We start from the raw sequence: 13,608 nt of genomic DNA on the forward strand, positions 1-13,608 counted from the left end.
CCTGCTGCTTCACGAGACAAGGTTTGGTTTTAGTTTGCTTCTTGCTCTCCTTTCAATTCATTTTAGGATAAATTACCTGAGTTTAACTGGTATATACTTTTGAGGATAAAATTATGCCCTTAACTAATTAAGAATATTTTTTAAAATAACTATTATATTCTGTAAAAAAAATATTGCAATAAGAGGATTTTGTTAATAGAAAAGTTTTTTCATGTGGAATAATCATGATTTCTGATACTATGTAATAAATACAATTGTTCGGTTGTCTATCGTTATTTTTGAAAATATTTAGGTAAATTTTTTGAAATAATCATGTTATTTTAATTATTTATTTCATTAAATAATTATTTAATAAAAATAATATGATATTTTTATTATAATAAGAAAATTTTAACTTGGAAAAATAAAATCATACTTTTTTCTATAGAAAAGTGTTTGGGAAAACTAATCTAAAAAACATTCTAAAAAAATCTTATTTCTCGATAATGTTTACCGAACATGAATAATGATAATTCTAAATCTAAGATTTAGGAAAAACTAACAAAATTTCCTATATCAAGCACTCTCTAAGAAATAAATTTTTATGTATAATAAATATAGAGAAATATATATTCTAAATTAAGAAAAAAAATTGTTAATAAGATTTTTAAATAAGGTTAAATTAATCATTTGTTCTCTATAATTTCATGATTCTAATTTAAAAGTGTTATTTTTAGTCTTATAATTTATATTTTAATTCTCTTTTTAGTTCCTATAATTTGAAAACTATAAGAACAAAAAAATAAAAATCATGAAACTATAAAAACTAGAAAGATCATTTTTAAAACTACTGACATTAAAAGAGAATTGAAATGTAAACTAAATTAAAAAGATCACTCTCAAATTATAGGAACTAAAAAAGTAAGAATCATGAAACTATACGAATCAAATGAGTAATTTAATCTTTAAATAATTATTATCCTAAAACATAATAAATTTATAGTTAACTATGGGTGGAAATGACATAGAATTTTTTACATTATTAAAAATGTTTTATTTACTCTTATTATAAAAATTAAATTTTTTATTATATATAATAATTTATAATTAAATAATTCATATATTATTTGAGTATTAATAATATTATCCAATGATAAATTATTGTACATAACACTAATTATGCTTTATTATCATTGCCTTACAAATTTTAATTAAACGAGAGTGTAAATTTTTTTACTGTGGTAATTTATGTGCATTAAACTATTTATTTCATTTATTTAATTAATGTATCTCACATTTATTTTAATAAAGTGTGCTCTATTTTATTCTGAATTTTCTTACTTCTACAATTCGTTTTATTTGTTGTTTTTTCTTAAGGTAAATGTCACCCACTCTCTTGATCTCATCCTTGTGGCCAAAGCCAGGTTTCTCATTCCCTGTCAGTTCTCTATTTTACTTACCACTTGTCCTCCTTCTTAATTACTCTAGCAAAGTAGATAAGTCCCCTACTACTTTTTTCAATAATTATACTAGTAATCTTTTTTTGGGATAAATTGCCAAACTGGCTCAATGAATTTCATTTCTCGTGCCCCCAACAATGATAACTCATTAGTCATTAATGTTATTTCACCATGAAGACGCTCATTAAATTCCTAAACTCTTGAAATTCATTATGTAGATTCACTGCTTCTAATTCCTCGTAAACCACAGAAGCACAAAATTATTTTAATTACTAGATTTTAAGAGCCTGATAAGTTTCGAACCTGCCCTGGAATGTTATGGGTTAGTAATTGCTTCAATTTTCACCATACGGTCCGAATTAAATACCATGCTTAACTCAAAGGAAATTCACATGGTCACTACTTATGAAATTCGTTGACAAAACAAAAATTAGTACTAATCCATGCGTTCAACGGCAATTGAAGTGTAATTAAGGCCCCAAAGTCCAAATAAGGCATTTTTAGAAATATAGACCTAGATAACTGAGGGAATATTTGGTAATAAAAATATGTTTGGTTGGATTTTTGAAAAAAAAAATTAAGTGAAAATGAAAACAGAAAATAAAAATAATATAATCTTGTTTTTTCGTGTTTTCGGTTGAAAATATGAATTTTATTTTGAATAAAATAAAAATGCGATAAAAAAGAATGTAATTTTAAATAAATCTAAAAATACAAAAAAAAACTTCATATATCATAAATTTTCAGTGCTTTTATTTCCTAAAAATAAAAGAAAAGAAATCAAACCAAATATATTTTCAAAATTTAAATCTTTTTAAAATAAAAATAATTTTAAAAAATGAAAATAAGAAATAAAAACAAAAACTAAAAATTCAAACCAAACAAATCCTAAATATTCATGGTATCTGACTCGATAATAAAAATTGGTCCATTTGATAAACAGATTATTCAGATATTAATGCATTTTATTAGTCGATAATGGATAAAAATATTTTTATAAGCACTAGTATTTGATTGTTGATGTTAAAAGAAAAAGTGTTCCAGCAATTAATAAGCCGCTGCCAATGGCATTGCATTCCAGAATGAGAAGTGTAGTCTCTCCCTCTCATTCATCATCCCGAAACAAACAACAAGTCCTACACCACGTGGCAAACAGGAAGTGGCTGTGGGCCCCACAGCAGCATCAAAATCAACCCTAGAACAACAATCTCCCCCTCCAAATTCATTGTTTCTCCCAAACTACATCAGCATGATCTTCATTTGAGAATTCAGACCACCACCCCATGGACCACACTACACTTACTCTTTTTTTAATATTTTATTTCATCTACAGTACTATAGCTTATAAATAATTATTCTTATAATCAAATAAAATAACAAGTCCAACCAATGTAGCTTCCCTGATAACATCAATGGAAAAGAGTAAGTGTAGAAAATTATTTGATGTTGAGGGGAGTAATTTGAGTTTGTGGAAAATTAATGTTACTCGTCTTTCGATTGTTATATTCTACGTGTGTTTATGGAAACTTATTTGAGTTTATTCATGTAGAATATATTAATAGAAAGATGAGGAATTTTAATTATAATTAATTTTTAGATCGATCCAAAATTAATCTTATAATCAATTTAAAAGATGAAAGTTTATGAAAATGCTATTGAAACTCATCAAAGTGATTTAAAAAGACAAATAAAACAATAATCATTTTTTGTGTCATTCTATTCAATAGCACTGCACTTCACATTTTTCTTGGTTCGACCGTGGTGTGTTCATCCTAGATTCCTGAACTGTCCAGATTATTTTCACTTTCTTATGCAATTTAATTATATTTTATCTTTCAACTTATTCTTTAGGTTTTATTTTATTATTTTATTATTTAAAAGTTCAAGGTTTAAATATATTTGAAGTCCTAATAAATAATCAAATTTTATTTTAAACTTTTAATAAAAAAAATTATTATTTTTGAGTCTCTAATATATTAAAAAAATTAAGTTATTATTTCGGTTAAGTGATGATATCACCTTATTATAATTATTAATAATATTGGTAAGATTAAGTTTGTAAAGTAACACATAATAAGTTATCTGAAGACAAGAATTTGAAATAAAAAATTTAATATATCAAAGATTCAAATGAACAAACAGAAAATTTTATACCTTTATTTTTTAAACATATTTAAGTTTCATTTTAAAAAAAATTTGGTCGTATTGGTGAAAGTTAAATATTTTTTTATTACTCATTATTAATGATGTAATATGAATTGAACATGTCTGTGTTATCTTAAAAGTGTGTACATGAATAATCCACAAAGATGTGCTCAATTCTTGCGAGAAGCATCTCCTTCGATAGGGGAATATCGGTGTGGCTCCATCCTCCGAGACTTTGAAGTTCTCCTCCACAGTTTTAATTATCGAAAAAAAAAGGTGTTGTCTTGAAATAATCACTAAAGAAACACATGAAATGAATAAATAGATGTTATGTCACATTATTATTTAGTGATAATGATGACCATTAAAAAATAAAATTCATATAAGCCAATTAACATTTGTTTTTGTGAAAAATATCACTTAAACTCAAAAAATACTAACTAACATCTAATGAGAGAGGGGAAGAGAGATAAAATAGAAAAAATATAAATATTATTATATGTGATATGATGTGATAAGGACAAACAAAAAGAAAGAAAAAATGGTAGATAAATGTTTGTAAATTTTGACTATTTAAATATTGTAACTATTGCTTTAAATACTATAATAAAATATTCAATCATATTTATTTATCGTTTCTTTTAACTTATAAGAACAAAGTAAATACAAATTCCACATTTCATGGCTAATGGAAGTTGACTTGGCTTATAAGATTTAAGTGTGCCATACAAAAGTCTTCGATTGAATTTTATAAATTTTCATTATTAGACATTAATTAAGCTGCATCATGCTTTAATTATGGAACAACCTCTTCACCTTTTCCCCCTCAATAAAGAAAAGCTTAGTAAGAATCGTATTCCATATAATGCGCGTATTGTATATAAGTAAAAAGTAAATAAAAATGCGCGTATTGCATACATGATAGTATATTATATATAGAATTGTTTTATTGCATATGCATCTCTAGTTCTCTTCTTTATGTGGGAAGGACAAATGAGTAGTTCAAGCAATTAATTCGACGATGTGCTTGCGAATGGGTGCTCCACTTCAATTATTTTCTACCAAAAATGGTTGAAACTTCAACTTCCTTTACTTAATGTAAATAGTATATATGATATTTTGAAAAAGTAAAATAAAATACCCTTAGCTTCCTTCTGACAGTCCACTCATCTATGTAGATCTTATTGTATTGTTGTTAATTAAATGAGGGTTTTTTTTCTCATCGAGAATCCTTTACCAAGGACCAAAGAAGAATGAAAAGGTGCAAATTAGAAAAGAACCAATCTTTCCTAAGCAATACACAACAAAATGGTATATGGTATTCTAGGGAAAGTTCAATGTAGTAGACACTAAGAAAGCATCTACTTGGGGTATTGTATCATATTATAATGTAAAATTACTCTGTTACTTTCACCCAAAATAAATAACTATTATCATTTATTGGTTCGTTAAACAAAGCTAGAGTGCAAGGCATTTTTTTATGGCATTTCTTCAATTATTATATTAATTATATAAAAGAGTTTAGCCATAGATATGGCTAACAAGTGAATTAACTTTGGCTCTTATTAATATATTTTAAAATTTAATGATTATGCATTTAATGTAACACAACTCATTAAAATATATTGTTGATATGATTTTTAAAATATTTATTATAAAAATTAATAAATTTATTATATATGATAATTTGTGATTGAATGATAATATAAAATTGATTTATCATGTATAATTTTTAAAAAAATGTAGAGTAGACACAAGGTACCAAGACACTACCATTAAGATAGTTTGGGTGCTATACAAGATCCATATAGTCAAAATTTGTGTATATGCATGCACTAGGGGTGATTGATTGGCCACTTTTTGACACAATTTATGACATTGGCACCACTATAAGAATTGGGCAACTTTATTGGTATATTAAAGTTCACACTGGTTTCATAATTTGAAATTTAAGGTTAAATATGTTTTTTATATTTAAAAAATATATTGTTTTCATATTATTACCTCAAATTCATTTTTAGTAAATTATGTATTTGAAATTTTTTTGTTTCAACGTAATACTTACCGTCAATTCTATTTTATTAAGTGATGACGTGACAGATAGAGTGTCACATCATCAAGCCTAATTACAAATAAATCAGTATCACATCATTTTTTATAATTTAAATTATTTAAAAAAATTAATTCTTTTTCTTCCTCTTCTTTGACGAAAACCATTGTCGTCATCCAACCTTCACGTTGAGGTAGTTGTTCGCCACCGTCTTGAATGCCAAGAAATCGCACACTAGAAAATGGGTGTGAATGTCGACCTGACCCGACCACAGCAAGTTTGGGTCCACGCACTCCTTGTTGTTCATCGTGAACACCATCACCCTCTCCTTACTGCAACACGTGCTAATGATCTCGTCCACGAAGCTCTAGATTCTCGACGCGGTAATCATTGTCGTTGTCCCCGATTCTGATTCCATAGACTGGTCCAGATCCTCCACCAGGATTACCAACTTCACTGTCGTTTTTGTCAACGAAAATTTAGGATCCGAAGGAGAAAGGGAGGTCGAGGTCAGCACCAAGGGCAGAGTCAATGGCGTGATTGACGGTGGTGGTGTTGGGTTGGACGACACTGGTGGCATGGGATTATTTTCTTTGGAAAAGGGAAAGAAGGAGAATTGATTTTTTAAAATAATTTAAATAAAAAAATGATGTGACACTAATATGTTAGTGATTAGTTTTGATGTCACACTCCACCTGTCATGTCATCACTTAATAGAATGAAATTAACGATAAATATTATGTTGAAACATAAACTTATTTTAGATACATGACTGATAAAAAATAAATTTAAAATGATAATCTAAAAACAACATATTTTTCATATATAAAAAGTATATTTAAGTCCTAAAATTTATATAAGCAGCAAAAGCACTAATGCATGCTATAAAATCTACAAATAGTAAGATTGTTTGCCAAATGGTTCCAATTCCAACCGCCCCTGCTAGTTTCCTCCAAATTAAAAGGCTCCCTTTGATTGGTGCTGTTGTAATATTGTTTTTTCTTCTTTCACTCTTATTCTGGCAGATGGGTTAGGTTAGGTAGGAGGCTTTATCATGCTGAAGAGTGTTTGACAATAATGTCTGAGAAACAAAACAGTTATGATCTCGACCGTTGGAGTATGGTAGATCTTCCTATAACCTCTCGCTTTTATTACGGTTATAGACTACAGAGATTAATAATAAGTCATAGTATAATTCATCACCTGAAAGGTGGAAAAGAAGAATGAAAAAGCATATTCTATTGTGCAAAATGACAATACTATGAATAATGCAATTCGCGTATTCTGGTGAAAATAATGGATATGGTTCAATAGTCATCAACTCATTATCAATTTTTTTTGGAAATTGACTAAAGAAGAGTCAAAGCTTTGCATTAACTTGTCAACCTCCTATCCTTTGAGTTGCTAATAAAAAATTATATAAACTCCCATTCTAACGATTATTTTACAGATATTTTTTAATAAATTATGAAATGAAAAAATAATAAAAATCATATCCATTCATTAATTTTTTTCTTAAAAAAACTTCATTGAATTTTTTATATTGTTACGTTTTCAAAAGCAAATAATAACCCCCAGCCCTTGTTTTTAAATTTTAAATGATATTTTAATATCATGTTTCTAAATTCTAATAATAGTCTAATTTTAAAATATTATTATTGAATTTTAAAAAATTGATGATAAAAATACAAATATTTAAATTTAATATATTTTATTTAATTTAATATTTTTTTAAAAAATTATTAATAATATCCTAAAAATAATATTTTGCAAGCATTACAAAATCTTTAATCTTGGGTATCTGTTATTTAAAAAAATCTATCTTTTAAAATTAATCTAACCTACTTTAATTCTTTGAAATTAATCTGTCTGCATTTTTGCAACCAGAAGTTACTGTTCTAACTGATGGCATTTACTGAGAGTTAATCTTTGTTACTCAGACAAGACAGGAGTAATAAATTGCCATTGTTTTGATTAATAAATTTCGTAGTTAAACGTGCGTGCGACAGAGTTTGTGCTTTCCAGTTAAGAAAATCACATGGCATAGTATGTTAGTACATGGATAGAATGAAATAACTATAAATTTTTTCGTATTTAATTGTGAGTGTATAAAAAATATATATAGAATCCTGAGAAATAATAAACTTAAAATTATTTATAATTTGAATTTAAAGTGTAATCATTTGTAATTAATTATTCCATCGTATTAATAGTTCAACACGTCTTATAAGATGTTGGTGACAAGATATTGTTAATCTTGTCCAACATAAATTTGGAATAAAAAATGTGAGATCTTTGGAGAGAAGGTCCTACCTTAATTAAAATCAACACATACAAACTTAATCATTAAACATAAATGATAACACAGGACTTAGCCTCTTAAAATAAACAAATAAGCTTAACCGTCATAAGACAAAAATAAAAAGACTTAATTACTTTAAAATGTAGAAACAAAATGACTTAATCACGTAAAAAAGAAGAAATAAAATGACTTAATCATCTAAAAAGATAAAAACAAAAAATAATTTAACCACCTATAAGAATGAAGCAAAAGAAAATGACTTAACTACTAAAAAGGTAGTGTAAGCAAAAATGACTTAACCATCTAAAATGATGAAAGCAAGAAAGTTTAACCATCATGAATGACATGATGTAATCCTCATTATATAGCCATCAAGAAATTCCAACTTCAAGGAAATAAGTCATTTGATAATTCGTATAAGCTATATTTAATGGGTAGATTCGAAACAATATTAAGTGATCATAAAAAAGAAAAAAAAAAGATAAATTTGATTATTAAGCTTCTCGTTCTTTGGTATCATATTAAAAGAATCAAATGATTAAGATTTTATTTTGTGAGTGTACAAGAAATATAGAGACTATAAAGAAATAACAACTTAAAATTATTTATAATTTAAATTTAAATTTATCTATAATTTAAATTTTAATTATAATCAATTATAACTAATTACTCTATCCTATCAATCATAATTTTGTTGACATGATGTTGGAATATACAAGCTCATTTTTTGCAAAAAAAGAAAAACGAATGTATGAATCCATTAATTTAATTGATTATGGTGTGGTAAATTAAATTCTTATTCTTTACCTCTTACAATTGGTGCTTGCTGTTGGATCAGAGAAGTACAAGAGTACGTCATTAATGACGTGTTTGAATTTGCATTGGATTGGAATTTTTTTTAAGTGGAAGAGAAAATAAATACAAGTGATAATGAATAAACAAATAAATAAAATGTAAAGAAGTTAGTAGGAAAAGTATATTTTTTAAAGTTGAGAAAAATAAATAAATAATATGTGAGACTAATTATAAAAAACTTCTCTCCAAGAGTAGAGAGAAAGACATTTTGATGAAATAAAAAATTTATCTATTTATTTGTATACTCATTAAATTTTCTTCTCTTATCTTTTCTCTGATCAAATAAAAAGAAAGAAACTTGATCATTTTATTTCACTTATTTTTCCTTCATAAACTAAAAACCAAGTTCCTTTTTTTTTATCATTTTTATTTCTTCTCATCTTCTACATGGAATCCAAAGAAAGTAATAATTTGATTCTTAAATTTGGACTTAAAGTTAATAAATTAATCTCTAGGAAATTTTAAAAAACACGAGTTTTATACTACTACAGTACTGTTCATCCGTTGATTAAAAACGAGGGATATTTATGACAGCTTGACAAAAGTTTCTGCTGTTCAACGCGTGCTTGGGAGTGTATGTATCCTATTTAGTCAACTCACAAAAGAGTAACGTTGAAGGTTTATCATTATGACAAAAATCAGAGGGAGTTTTCTAGCTATCAGAAACACTTGTTTTCTGTTTAGTCTAATTTAATGGTTTACCCCAGATTCACTCTTATGTTTCAAGGTAAAGCATTCGGCCAAAAGACATGATTTCAAGGAAAATGGGAAATTTGTCACATACACATGAATTAATTAAGTTCAATAAGCTAACTAAACAACTAGCACGTGAGATCCCAAGAAACAGCAATCACTGCAGTTATTATTATGTGTTTAAATGATCGGTAATATTTGTTTTTTTTCCCACAGCTACTTTCTTTGAAAACATTCATGGAGGAAGTAATTTTGTTTGGTTGGATACTAAATATGAATATCTTTTTTAGAATTTTTTCAAACATTAGTCTTTAGTGAAAGAGAAATGGAATGAAGATAAAAGAAATATAAGAAATAAGAAGCTGAATGTGTTTAGTAAAGAGATAACAACAAAGTAGAGAAATTTAAGGAGCCCCACACAAAATTATATACATGCCAATATACAAAAAATGTGTGAAATTATGCTCGCTTTTTGCATTTATTGTACTAGCTCATTTTCTCGCACTCGTGTTTGCTACTTGTTCATGCTCATTCCGCTAGTAGTGATCTGCTTTTTCTTTTCTCAATCGCTTGTAATTAATTTTTTAACCATAATTGGGTGAGTTGCCTGTGCGATAATGTATTTCAAATGACATATTGAGGACAGGAGCATGTTTACCCATGGTATACTATTTATATGTACATGTAACTATATAATCGTTTATTTGATTATTATGTATATGTAATCGATGATATGTACATAATCATATAATCCATTATATGTACACATAATTAATTATGTGCATTAATTATATTGGAAATGCTATAACATGTTTAGATATGTACATTTGTGTTGTTTCTTTATGTATTTTTATTAATATGGCAATATTGATTATGCATCGTTCTGTTTAGATAAAAAAATCCCATAATCAATATAATCGATTGTATATTTATACATTTGTTTCCAAAATGTCATATATTCAATTATACCAATAGTTAGTGTAATCGATTATATGAAATAATGAAATAGTGACGCGGTGATATAAGCTTTTGTTGTTGCATTCATATGAATAAAAATAATTTATTTACGAGAGAATTTATGTTCAATTTTCATTGTGTAAAATTTTCTTGGATCAACGATAATTATATACCGTGAACATGATTAAACTATGACCAAGTGAATTAAGGGACACCTGTGTACTCTGCCTTAGGACAAAAAGAATCCAACCTGATCCAAGATAAAAATTGAAAATCGTCTAAAAACCAACAAAATTAATATTTTTTGGATTTGTTTGGATTGATTTTTTTTTTTACCAAACCAAATAGTTCAATTGAGTTGTGATTGACATTTGTAAAACCGAATCAAACCAAATCAAAACACAAATATTTACTTATTATAATATTTGTTTATTATTGCATATATATTTGTTTATTATTGCATATATAGGATTGAATTATAATTCATTTTGTTTTTTTACACCTACAGCACAAATATACAAGATCAAATTATAATTGATTATAAGTGTAATTTGAATTTAATTATACTTGCATGTGTTTTGACATTTTTTAAATTAAATCTTGTGTCTAATTGTCATTATAAAAAATTATTTATAAATACTTAATTAAAAAGGAGCATACAATGCTCTGACACTTCTTAAACGTATTAAAAGTCCAATCAAATCAACTATAAGAGTTTTATGCATAAATTAACCAAATAAATATAAAAAACTTATGAAAGAATACTTAGATAATTGACTGAGTATGAAAAGATTGTTGGGTTGAATTGACCTATAAATACATACATAATAGAGGTGACTCAAAACCAACCAAATTAGCTTTTGCTAAGCCTCTTTCTACTTCCCCCACAGCATGAGACTTTGATTATTCCTCCTGCTCCACGGCTGCACTTGCACGTGATAGAAATGAATTGGGGAGCTTGCAAATTTAGAATGTCTAGGACTTTGAAACCTCAGTTTGTAAGATACGGTCACTTGAGAGCCTTTGAGACCCAACAATCATGGGTGTCAGATCCAGCAATACATATCACATGAGAGAGAGGAAATTCTAGGGCTTTGGGAAAAGGAAGAGGTGATGAAATTTCGTCCTGGCATTGCTGTTCAATTCTTTGTCCCTCATTGTGCATCAGCCACTGGTGCTAAATGCTAATATTATTCTAGCTTTTAGCTTTTGTTCTCACTTGTCACAGTGCAGATGCAAAATGAGATAGTACCGTTTCTTGGCCCCAAAATTAATGTTTTTTTATTTATTTATAAGAATTAAATATATCTTTTTATTACCAGAAGTTTAATAATAATTCATATATCTTGTTTAATTAATTGAATTAAATTTTCTTAGTAGTCCCAAAACTTAAACTTTGTAACTTTGCTTTGTGATTACAAATTAAGGGTCACGCTAGAATTATTAGTCATTACTAAATGTTGCACAAAGCTAACGGCGCTGTTCCATGAAGGCTAGTATCAGATGAGTTTATATATAGGAACTCCTTTACATGATCAATTGCAAGTCTCAACAATTGTAGTGTGGATAAGAAGATTTTGTCATGGAGCTACAAAAACACGTGATAGGCCATGTGGTAGTGGAAGAGAAATCATAAACCTTTAGGTGGACTTTGGCAGTGTAAAATCCTTTTCTCTAGCTTTTGTATCTGTTCTAAGGAACTACACCATTTCTTATCCTCCTCTATCCTTATCCTTGATCTCTTCATCTTCCTTGAAATTAAATCATGACAAGGCAACACAATCACAATCTTCAACACATTATTAACTCAACTCCTTCCCCCCAATCCAGTAACTCACCGTCAACTACAAAGCTAGAAAAGGAAAAAAAACCATTATGGCTTCGTCTTGGGTGAATTTTTGATAAAAATAAACAAAGTCACTGAAACTATTGGCCCACAGAAAATTAGAAACCAAACCAAACCACCGATGGCATTAAAACATTTTTAAGGCATATTTGAAGTTGGTAATTTCCAAGAGGATAAAATGTCATTTGAGTAGCTTGCAAGAAATGGGGCTGGAACTTGGAATGTTGTCTGAAGTAACCTCGAATTATATTAGTACGGGGTTTATATAATTCAAGGAAATTTTTTGGGACACTATAATCATGGGTGTCAGGAACATTATATTGATCGATTGTTATAGTTCTTTAATAGGCATAGACATACCTATCTTTAGGCTTTCATGTCTTGTTCTTTGTCAAAGAAAAAAACAGGCAACTAAATGGCACGCTTTTCTTTAGGTCCCATGTCCTTAGATGAATAATCAAATCATCGACCATGATTGTAAACAATATGCTATATATTGTACAATTAATACTGCATAGAGCATTTCCTAATTAGTGAATGAGCTAGAAAAACTTTATGATTTGTTTTAGATATGTTAATTCCTTAAGAACACAAAATCCATATATATAGGCATGGCTATGAAAATGAAATGAGTGAATAGCCTTTATGTTACAAGACGTTTGTACATGTTCTTGGGGGGCACTGGTTGTGTGCGGAAACAGGTATAGGGCACATGGCAATTATAATTGGGAAGAGGTGGATGAACTTTTTAGTGTCTGCTGAAATTAGGGCCATTCTACATAGGATTCTTGGACTGGCAAAAATAATAGGGCTAATTAGTTTTCTCAGGGAAGGTCTCTGTTGTCCTGTCTTGTGTGTGTTCAGTCTTTGTTTTTATCCTCAACTAGATTTTTTTTTACATGCTTTGGATCTAAGTTATTGTGCACATAGAGATACTATTTTCTACATTAATTTGTAGTTAAATTAAGTATATAGTATAAATAATATGGAGTGGAAAAGGGGCATATAAATGAGGAAAGTGTGTCAGAACACAACTATTTATCATTGATCCTTGTTATATGGAATTGGGATAAGCCCACTTGCATGTGTGTCTCTATCTGTCTTAGTTCATTATCACCATTCCCTTCCCTTCTTTGGTTTTGAAATTAAATAGAAGAGTTGAGGAACTGCAACGGCACGTGATGCCCGTTAGGAATTAAGAGAAATTATCACAGTACTGGACTACTGGTAAATGCTGCAATGGCCAGAAAGAAGAAATAAATAAATAAATGGGAAGGACTTCTTGTGACTGGGTTATTCCACCTAGCACTTTGAAGGGAGA

The sequence above is a fragment of the Glycine max genome, chromosome 13 (genome assembly GCF_000004515.6).
Source record: "Glycine max cultivar Williams 82 chromosome 13, Glycine_max_v4.0, whole genome shotgun sequence".
In the NCBI taxonomy this organism is placed as follows: Eukaryota; Viridiplantae; Streptophyta; class Magnoliopsida; order Fabales; family Fabaceae; genus Glycine; species Glycine max.